This window comes from Odontesthes bonariensis, chromosome 7 (genome assembly GCF_027942865.1).
Source record: "Odontesthes bonariensis isolate fOdoBon6 chromosome 7, fOdoBon6.hap1, whole genome shotgun sequence".
NCBI lineage: Eukaryota > Metazoa > Chordata > Actinopteri > Atheriniformes > Atherinopsidae > Odontesthes > Odontesthes bonariensis.
In genome coordinates this window covers 2,609,415-2,619,560 of record NC_134512.1, presented here as the reverse complement: position 1 = coordinate 2,619,560, position 10,146 = coordinate 2,609,415, and positions in this window count along the sequence as shown.

The following is a 10,146-nucleotide window of genomic DNA, read 5'->3' as shown; positions in this document are numbered from 1 at the left end:
ATCTTAGGCAGCTGGCAAAGATTAAGCAAATTCTTTTAAGTCAAGATTTTGAAACAGTAATTCATGCCTTCATTACAACTCGGCTCGATTACTGTAATGCTCTTTACTTTGGAGTTAGCCAGTCTTCCCTCAGGGGTCTCCAGTCGGTCCAGAACGCTGCTGCTCGGCTTTTAACCGGAGTCGGGAAGAGGGAGCACATCACCCCTATCCTGGCTTCTCTCCACTGGCTGCCTGTGCATTTTAGGGTTCATTTTAAGATTCTTTTATTTGTTTTTAAAAGTTTACATGGTCTTGCCCCATCTTACCTCTCTGAGCTGCTTCACCCATATTCTCCTGCTCGTTGCCTCAAGTCAGCAGATCAGCTGCTCCTGGAGGTACCGAGGTCTAAACTAAAGCTTAGAGGAGACGGAGCTTTTAGTGTTGCCGCTCCCAAACTATGGAACGATCTGCCGTTACATATTAGAAGTGCCCCTTTATTTTCCACTTTTAAAACTCATCTTAAGACACATTTTTATTCTTTGGCTTTTAACACATGTTGAGACTTTTGCTCTTACTTCTGTTATCGTGTTATATTGTTTCTGTTGTCTTTTCCATATTTTTGCACGTTTATTGATTTTCATCTGTACAGCACTTTGTCAAAGCTACTGTTGTTTTAAAGTGCTTTATAAATAAAGTAGTAGTAAGAAGATGTCAAAGTCCAAATATCCAAAATGTAATAAATATATTTAGTTCATTGACATCGATACAATCTGTATGGAAAACAGACACAGACAAGGAACAGGGAAATATTCAAAAGACAGTCTGTAAGCAGAGCCCATCCAAAAATCAATAATAAAGTAATACAAAAATGGCAATAGAAACTATGAAAACAAAATAACCAACAAAAACAAAGTAAAGATAAAAGAGGTAGCTTTGCATGCAAACACAACAAAAGAGATGATTGGGAAGTTTAGGAGGACCAGGAATAAGTCAAACGCTGTTTCCATCCCAGGTGAAGAAGTGGAGGAGGTTGAGGAATGGAGCATGAGAAACAGAGACTCAAAGAAACTGAACAAACAGATAAAGATGGCTGGCTCTGTGCTCGGGACTGTTCTGGAACCCCTAGAGCGGATTATGAAAAGAAGAGTGCTGCACAAGGTAATGAATATAAAGAGCAACACTGACCATCCCCTCAATAACATCGTGTTGAAGCAACAGAGTGCGATCAGTGCGAGGCTTCTTCAGCTCCGCTGTAACACAGGGATGCAGGAGGTCCTTCCTGCCAGTAGCAATAACTGTCCACAATGAAAGCTTCGGATTGTTTATTTGAACAAAGAAGAATCCTGCAACAATATAATTTCCCTTTCGTATAAAAAAATACTTAATTTAATTAATTTTATAACGAATTCAGCGACAACATGCTGCACTGATGAGCAGATAGAATGCAAGAGTGAGATTTGTGTTTACTAGCTGAACACAAATGTGAAGAAAAACAAAGAGGCAAACTTCATATTCAAACCTCATAACCATCATAAATATACAAGGACAACCCATCTCAAAATAAAACAGAAAACGATCCATAAAAAGCCAAATTCATGACTATAAGACATCAATTAATTCATAATTCACATCTGAAATATCCACTTTTTCCATGGCATTGAAAACAATGATGTTTCATTTCGGTTTAATACAGGAAGCTGCAGTCCATGGTGTGCACTCACAACCGACCTACTGTAGCATTTACCTATTTTCAAAAGAAGCTTTGGATCATTTCACCGTACTATGGACGCATTATTTATACCCTACAAATAAGTCTACAAGAAGCAGTTTTAAATTTACTTTGGGTGGTGGCAAACAGTCCAGTATTCTCTGAGCATCACATTTCATTGGCAGAGTCTGTAGAAAAAGGATCGTGGGAGGGAAATTAAAGGCAGGACAACAGAAAGACAGACAGCAGTGAGACATAGGAGGCAGCTCCTCGGAGACCATATATAATCTATATCAAGTTTTTACAAAACAAAATATGAAACTTGAGTATCTAGTATGAAATCGGTTCTATGATTTGTGAATAGTGAATTATTTAGTAGTCTGAAAGCCTTTCTAACTATGATAAAACCAAGGGGGCATTGTGAGTCATGTAAACGTAATACAGCCTTACTCTAGTGAGAGACACTGATACAAAGGGTTATCTGAAGTCACATTTTCTGGCATACTTATTATTCATTTCCAGGGAATATGTGTGGTAGGACCACATGAAGTTCTCATCCTAAAATGACAATGATATTAACAGTGAGGGATTTTAATATGCAGATGTGCATGCAATTCATGTCATGATTACAGGCCGGATTCTACAGTGTGGGGGGCCACCCGTCACCCATGGGCCTTGCTTTGGGAATCTATTTTTAGCATTTCACTGCAGTTTCTTTAAAAATGGAATTTAAGAAGGAAACAAACCTTGAGAAACTAAAATAACTGCATGAATCAACAAAAAGCAGTGACATGAACACACTAACAGGCAGAAATTTGAACCAGATGGAACCAGTCTGCAATCTGTGGTACTGCATGGATCATTAAAGCACCTGCACAGCACCACTAAACAACGGATTAACCAATACAGTACTGACCTTATAATCACTGCATGTGGAGTGGATGACAACTGTAGAACCTGTTGGAAAGGTGTTCTACTATATAGCACATTTCATGTACAAACAGTTCAAAGTGCTTTACATAAAATAAAAGCATTGCAGCAGGGAGTGTAAGAAGCATTAAAAATACATAAAAGAATATAAAGAGAAACAAATAAAATAATTAAAATGAATTTAAAAACAAGCAACAGTCTAGATAAGTTAAAAGTTATTTCATGCATAGACACATGAGAACAGAAATGTCTTTAACCTGGATTTAAAAATGTCTCCATTTGGTGAAAGTTTAATCTCCACTGGCAGTTTGTTCCACTTGTTTGCAGCATAACAGCTAAATGCTGCTTCTCCATGTTTAGTCTGGACTCTGGACTGGACCAGCTGACCTGAGTCCTTGGATCTAAGAGCTCTGCTGGGTTTATATTCTCTGAACATATCACAGATGTATTTTGGGCCTAAACCGTTCTGGGATTTGTAAACCATCAGCAGGCTTTTAAAATCGATTCTGTGACTGACTGGAAGCCAGAGTAAAGATTTTAAAACTGCTGTGATGTGTTCAGATCTCTTAGTCCGGGTTAAAACTCCAGCAGCAGCGTTCTGGATGAGCTGCAGATGTTTAATGCTCTTTTTGGGAAGTCCAGTTAAAAGAGCATTACAGTAATGGAGTCTACTGGAGATGAATGCATGGATGAGTTTCTCCTGGTCTATTTGGGAGAGGAAACCTTTAATTCTGTTGATATTTCTGAGGTGGTAAAAAGCTGCCTTGGTGACAGCTTTGATGTGGCTGCTGAAAGTCAGATCTGAGTCTATCAACACTCCGAGGTTACCAACTTGGTCAGTGATTGTAAGGTCCCGAGTCTCAAGATATTTACCAACGCTGACCCTCTTCTCTTTGCTACCAAACAGAATTATCTCAGTTTTGTCTTCATTTAATTGTAGAAAATTCTGTCTCATCCAGGTGTTTACTTTCTCCAGACACTGACACAGTACGTCTGCTGGGCTGCAGTCGTCTGGTGACAGAGACACCTAAAGTTGTGTATCGTCTGCATAACTGTGATAATTGATGTTAAAATTCTGCAATATCTGACCCAAAGGGAGCATATACAAGTTAAAAAGCAGATGTCCAAGAATTGACCCCTGGGGGACTCCACAAGTCATGGCCACTCGCTCAGATTCATAGCTGCCAATTGTAACAAAATAACTCCGGCCTTCTAAGTAGGACCTGAACCAGTTAAGGACCGCTCCAGAAAGTCCAACCCAGTTTTCCAGCCTGTGCAACAGGATTCTGTGATCTACAGCATCAAACGCAGCACTGAGGTCCAACAGAACCAGGACTGAAACATTACCAGAATCAGTATTCAACCTAATGTCGTTTAACACTTTTACCAGAGCTGTTTCAGTGCTGTGATGACGTCTGAAGCCTGATTGAAAGTTATCAAGACTTCCACTTTCATTCAGAAAGTCGTTGAGCTGGTTAAATACAACTTTCTCAATAATCTTAGATATAAAAGAGAAATTAGAGACAGGTCTGTAGTTGTTCATCATAGAGGCGTCTAGAGTTCTCTTCTTTAGGAGTGGCTTAATGGCAGCTGTCTTTAGTGACTTGGGAAAAATGCCTGATGCCAGTGAGCTGTTAACTATTCGTAGGAGATCACTTTCTACTGAGGTAAAAACAGTTTTTAAAAAGTCGGATGGTATTATGTCCAGAGAACAAGTTGTTGATTTCAGATGCCGAACTGTTTCCTCTAGGATTTTTAAATTAACAATATTAAATTGTGACATAACGTCAGAGTTATTTCTTGGTTTTAGACACAGATTAGTTTTCTTGTTTGTCTGTGTTGCGTTAATGTTTTGTCTAATTGTTTTGATTTTTTGGCTAAAAAAGTTGGCAAATTCGTTGCATTTCTCAGTGGAGAGGAGGTCTGGGTTTGACTGTTTAGGAGGATTTGTGAGTTTTTCAACCATAGCAAACAGAGTTCGAGACTTGTTGACATTCTTATTAATCATTTCAGATAAATGCAGCTGTCTGGCCTTGCACAGCTCATTGTTATAACTACGCAGGCTTTCTTTGTACAGCTCATAGTGAATCTGAAGCTTAGTTTTCCTCCATTTACGTTCAGCTTTCCTGCATTCTCTTTTCAGATTTTTGACCGTAGTGGTGTTTCTCCATGGGGTTTTCTGTTTGATCAAGGTGCTCTTGATTCTTATCGGTGCAACAGCTTCCATTACATTAAAAATTTTCAAGTTAAAATGATCCAGCATTCCTTCAACCGACTCTGCGCTCATTGTTGGTAACATAACTATGGCCTCCCTAAACTGAGCACTTGTTTTCTCATTAATGTACCTCTTCTTAACTGAGAAGCTCGTTGTTTGAACAGTAATATGTAAATCAAATATAATACAAAAATGGTCAGACAAGGCCAAATCAATAACCACAACAGAAGAAATATCAACACCTTTAGAAATGAGCAGGTCCAGAATGTGACCTCGAAGGTGGGTAGGTTCTGTTACATGTTGCCACAAACCAAACATGTCCAGCACAGAAGAAAATTCTTTGGCATTACCATCCGTCATATTATCTATGTGAATGTTAAAATCCTCGGTCAAGATAAAATGGTTAAAATCAGTCGAAATAACAGACAATAATTCAGAAAATTCATCAATAAAACTTGCACAGTATCCTGGAGATCTGTAAATGATTAAGAACAGGATTTTAGGAACACCCTTTAAAACAAAACTAAGATATTCAAAAGAAGTGAATTCACCAAATGAGATCTCTTTACACTGGAATGGATCTTTATATAAGGCAGCCTCCCCCCCACCTTTCCTCCCATTTCGGCATTTATCCATAAAACTAAAGTTTGGGGGGGCTGCTTCATTAAGAACAGTAGCACTTGTGCTCTCTGTTAACCATGTTTCTGTCAGAAAAAGAAAATCTAAATTGTGTGAAATTATGAAGTCATTAACTAACAGTGACTTATTGGACAGAGATCTAATATTAAGTAAGGCTAGCTTTGTGGAGTTTACACTGGTCTCTGTTGTATTCTGAGTTGTACGTGGTACCGTTAACAGATTAGATAGATTCACCCAGCAAGATGGCTGTTTTCGATTCCTTCTTTTACTAACTAATACAGGAATCCTATTGGGCCCCAGCTTCTTCTCAGAACAGCTGTCAGTAGTAGGACTACTATAGCAGGGACCCTGAACGCATCATGGCATGGTATCTTTGTTTTGAACTCTGGATGTTGTGCTGCTCCTTGAACATCCTGCACATCCCCCTGTGTCCTGCTCTGCCAGGACAGATGATGTAGGGGGGGGGGGGGGGGGGGGGGGGGGTAACACTTTAGGTAACACTTTCTGCTAGAACTAATTTGAAGTTACATTGGCCTCTTGCCAAAGTCTTGTATGTGTGGTTTGAGGAACTTTTAATGCTTATGTGTTGTAGCTGATCAAAAAAAATTCACACGAGACAACACTTTGGGAGATAAGGTGTATGAGAGGAAGGATAAGCACCAGATTGGATTTCACTGCTGGAGATCGCTCAGAGAAGATAAAAGGATGACAGACAGATGCAGGGTTATCTACATTGTTGCTGTCAGTAAGTAATAACTGGCCAGCTCTCTGTTCTGTCCCGTTTGCTTTGCTTGGCTCTGTCAGTGAAGTTGCCGACATGCAGGTTTAAAATCATTAAAAAAAGAATATAATCCTGATCATTTCTCCCTCTGCTCTGTGTAGGCTTTAAATCAGAGGAGATTGAAGCTGTGGTTGATTCCTGTAATAAAACTAATAGAACATGTTTATATTCTCCAGATATTTACTTTAGTGCACCACAGCAGCATGTTCATCTGCGTTGTTATTTGTTATAAATTGACTGTTATAAGCTATAACCTTATCTATCATCTCTGTCTCACAGATCAAGCCTCAGTTAGCACCTCAGTTCTGTTTCAGACTAACATGGAAATAGGTTGGATATGGGCGCAGGTCTGATGAAACGACTGCAAAGTCGATCATCAACCCTTGGCCTAAGGTGGCCTGGTACCAGACACTTATGAACCACCTTGTGCTCAAATATGGGGTATGTAATGGACAATCCATGACTTCCACAGAAGTCCAAAAACAAAACATTGTTCGGGTGCAACTCAGGGGGCAGTTCCTCCCAACAGAACTTCAGAACTCTGGCTGCAGCATCAGCTGGAGGCTTCTCAGAGAGTTTGTGGGACAGCCAAATAATAAACAATTACAGCAGTCCAATCTTTAAGTAACGAATGCATGGAGCAGTTTTTCTGCATCACTCTTAGACAGGATGTTCCTGATTTTAACAATATTACGAAGGTGGAAGAAGGCAGTCCTAAGCCCTATTCGGACGGGACTAGTTTAATGGGGGGACCTGGGGTAAAGTAATAATAACCGGGAGATCTAGTCCCGTCCGAACGCGCCATGTCAGTAAAGATAGCGGAGCATTTCGGTAAACTTTGCCGAGAATTCTACCTCCTGTGAAACGGTCCGGAGTATCTACCATAGGTAATACTAATCCCGTGCGAATGCGACCTTCGGTAATAAGTACGGAATATGTCGTCACATCCTTTTAAAGAGAGAAACAATTAGGTGTAAAATAGAAAATGACACTTAAGTTTCGTTGTGCAATCCTTTTTTTAAACTATACTTTACATTCAGGTAAAATAAGTATCCTGAGCAAAACTTTTGGTGAACAGTACTTTACATTAAGGTCAAAAATGAATAAATCTTCTGTTCTGTTATACTGTACAATACATTTTAGTAATACTTATCATTCAGGTAAACAAACAAAAAAGTCTTCTGCGTTTGTATACAATAATTTTGGAGCAGAGTGCTTTATATTCAAGAAAACTCCTCCCATGTTAGATGAATATTACAGGGATTTCTTGTCCCGTCCGAATTGGTCATTTCTTCTCCCTGGCATCGTCTGGTTAACCAACATTACCATACGTCCCCCCATTGAACTAGTCCCGTCCGAATAGGGCTTTAGAAACCTGTTTTATATCTCTGAAAATTTGCATCATATTTTGCCAAACCCTGTGATGGACTAGCAACCTTTCAGCTAGGATAGGCTCCAGCAACCCTAAATTGGATTAAGCCGGTATAGTGAACTTTTGGCTGGATGGATGGATTTTGCCAAACCACCAAAATTCAGGAAACACATTGATATAATCAATTCAGATATTTAAACAACAACTCTAACAACTCTACACGTACATCAATAACCTCACCAGTCTTTAGCCAGAGGCTGTCACATACAAATAAACATTTCTTACCAGCACATCTAAACCTGGTTTGGGTCTAGACTAGAAAAGTGCTGTACAAGTACAGTCCATTTACCATGTACTATTTACAGTCTTTGGTGGTGCTGGTACAACACAAGAACAAATTGTAATGACCTTTGAGGAAGTCCTGCAGAAGATCTGGAAATGAAATGAAAACTCATGGCAAGACACATTACTATTTTGAAAAGTCTGGATTTGTCAAGCACTTGCTGATTCGACAAGATAACAGAAAAGAATAGAATAGATTTTTATTGTCACTGTTACAAGAACAGTGAAAAACAGTTCTCTACAGTAATATTTAGCTCTCTGTATAGCAGCATAGATTAAAAGAAGTACAAAAAGTACACGGAGGCCAGCCGGTTTGCAATTTACATTGTAAATTTCCACGTAAATACACAGAGTGAGTACAGCGTGCAATCAGCCTATTTACGTGCAAATGATAGTCTATATACAAAAAGTACCAAAGATTCTGTGGAATATTTACAAAATAAGGGGCAAAAAAATTGTGTCAATGGTACGTAATGCTTGAGTCATGCTCTAGCCTAGTATTGCACAGTTGAAAATTCAAAGCGAATTGTGTGTTGTTTGGGGGGTGAGGTGGGGAGCGGGAACCTTTGATGGTCTGTGGGCAGTAGCTATTATTCAGTCTGTTTGCTTTGTCCTGAGTGACCTGTATCATTTACCAGAGGGGAGGGGTAGATGAGGGGGTGTCCAGGGTGCGAGGGGTACTTGATAATATTGCAGATTTTCTGCTGGAGTGACAATCCTCGGCTACGCTATCTTATGATCACATATCCAGCGATGGAGGAGCAGGAACCGGTCTGGTGGATGATCACATGTCCAGCGACGGATGAGCAGGAGCCGTTCTGGTGGATGATCACACGTCCAGCGATGGAGGAGCAGGAACCGGTCTGGTGGATGATCACATGTCCAGCGACGGATGAGCAGGAGCCGTTCTGGTGGATGATCATACGTCCAGCGATGGAGGAGCAGGAACCGGTCTGGTGGATGATCACATGTCCAGCGACGGATGAGCAGGAGCCGTTCTGGTGGATGATCACACGTCCAGCGATGGAGGAGCAGGAACCGGTCTGGTGGATGATCACATGTCCAGCGACGGATGAGCAGGAGCCGTTCTGGTGGATGATCATACGTCCAGCGATGGAGGAGCAGGAACCGGTCTGGTGGATGATCACACGTCCAGCGATGGAGGAGCAGGAACCGGTCTGGTGGATGATCACACATGTTTTTTTATTAAATATTTTTCCACAGTTTAGGTTTTTTCTGAATCCGGCTCAGCCGCGCTTTTGTTTTGAACTTTGTGTTTTTTGTTAATAAATCAAGTTTGCTTTTTGAATATCTGCATCCGTGTCCTTCTCCCTGCACCTCACTGACAGAAGGATCTCACCACCATGGACGCGGCAGATTATGCAGCCTTCTGGGAGCTGGTGGAGGACTTCTGGAGCCGCTCGGGACCGAGCAGCACCTCCTGGAAAAAGCTGGAAGCTGCTAATAGACTTCTTTTATAGACTTTTTTTAGAAGCAGGTCCTCCAGCACATACCAGGGGTGTCAGCTATCTGGGAGGAGGTCAGGACTGTGCAGCGCACTGCCTCACTGGAAATTTTCGGCTTGGAGCCAGAAGAGGTAGCTGCGCTGTACAGCTCCTCCTATCCTACACCACAGCCCCAGGACCCAGCTGCCACAATGCAGGCCCCTGCCACAGAGCAGGCCCCTGCCACAATGCAGGCCCCTGCCACAGAGCAGACCACAGCCACAGAGGCCGTGGGGCCCGACTCGACCACGACCACAGAGGCCGCGGGGCCCGACACGACCACGACCACAGAGGCCGCGGGGCCCGACACAACCACGACCACAGAGGCCGCGGGACCCGATCAAGAGGCCACAGGGCCAGACCAAGCCTCAGAGCCCATGGGGCCCCGGCCCATGGACTCATGTTTTCGAGCCCCTCCCTCCCACCCCCAGATATTGGGGATGTCTGGGATCCATCCCTTAAGGGGGGGGGGGGGCTCCCCCCTCGCCGTCGGAGGTCTGGGCGCCCACCAGACCACCGCCTTCTCCTGCCACGTCGCCGGATGTCCGGCCTCCTGCCGGAGAGTCTCCGGCTTCTCCTGGCACGTTGTCGGATGTCTGGCCGCCTGCTGGACGGTCTCCGGCTCCTCCTGCTGCCACGTCGTCGGGGGTCTGGGTGCCAACCAGACCACCGCCT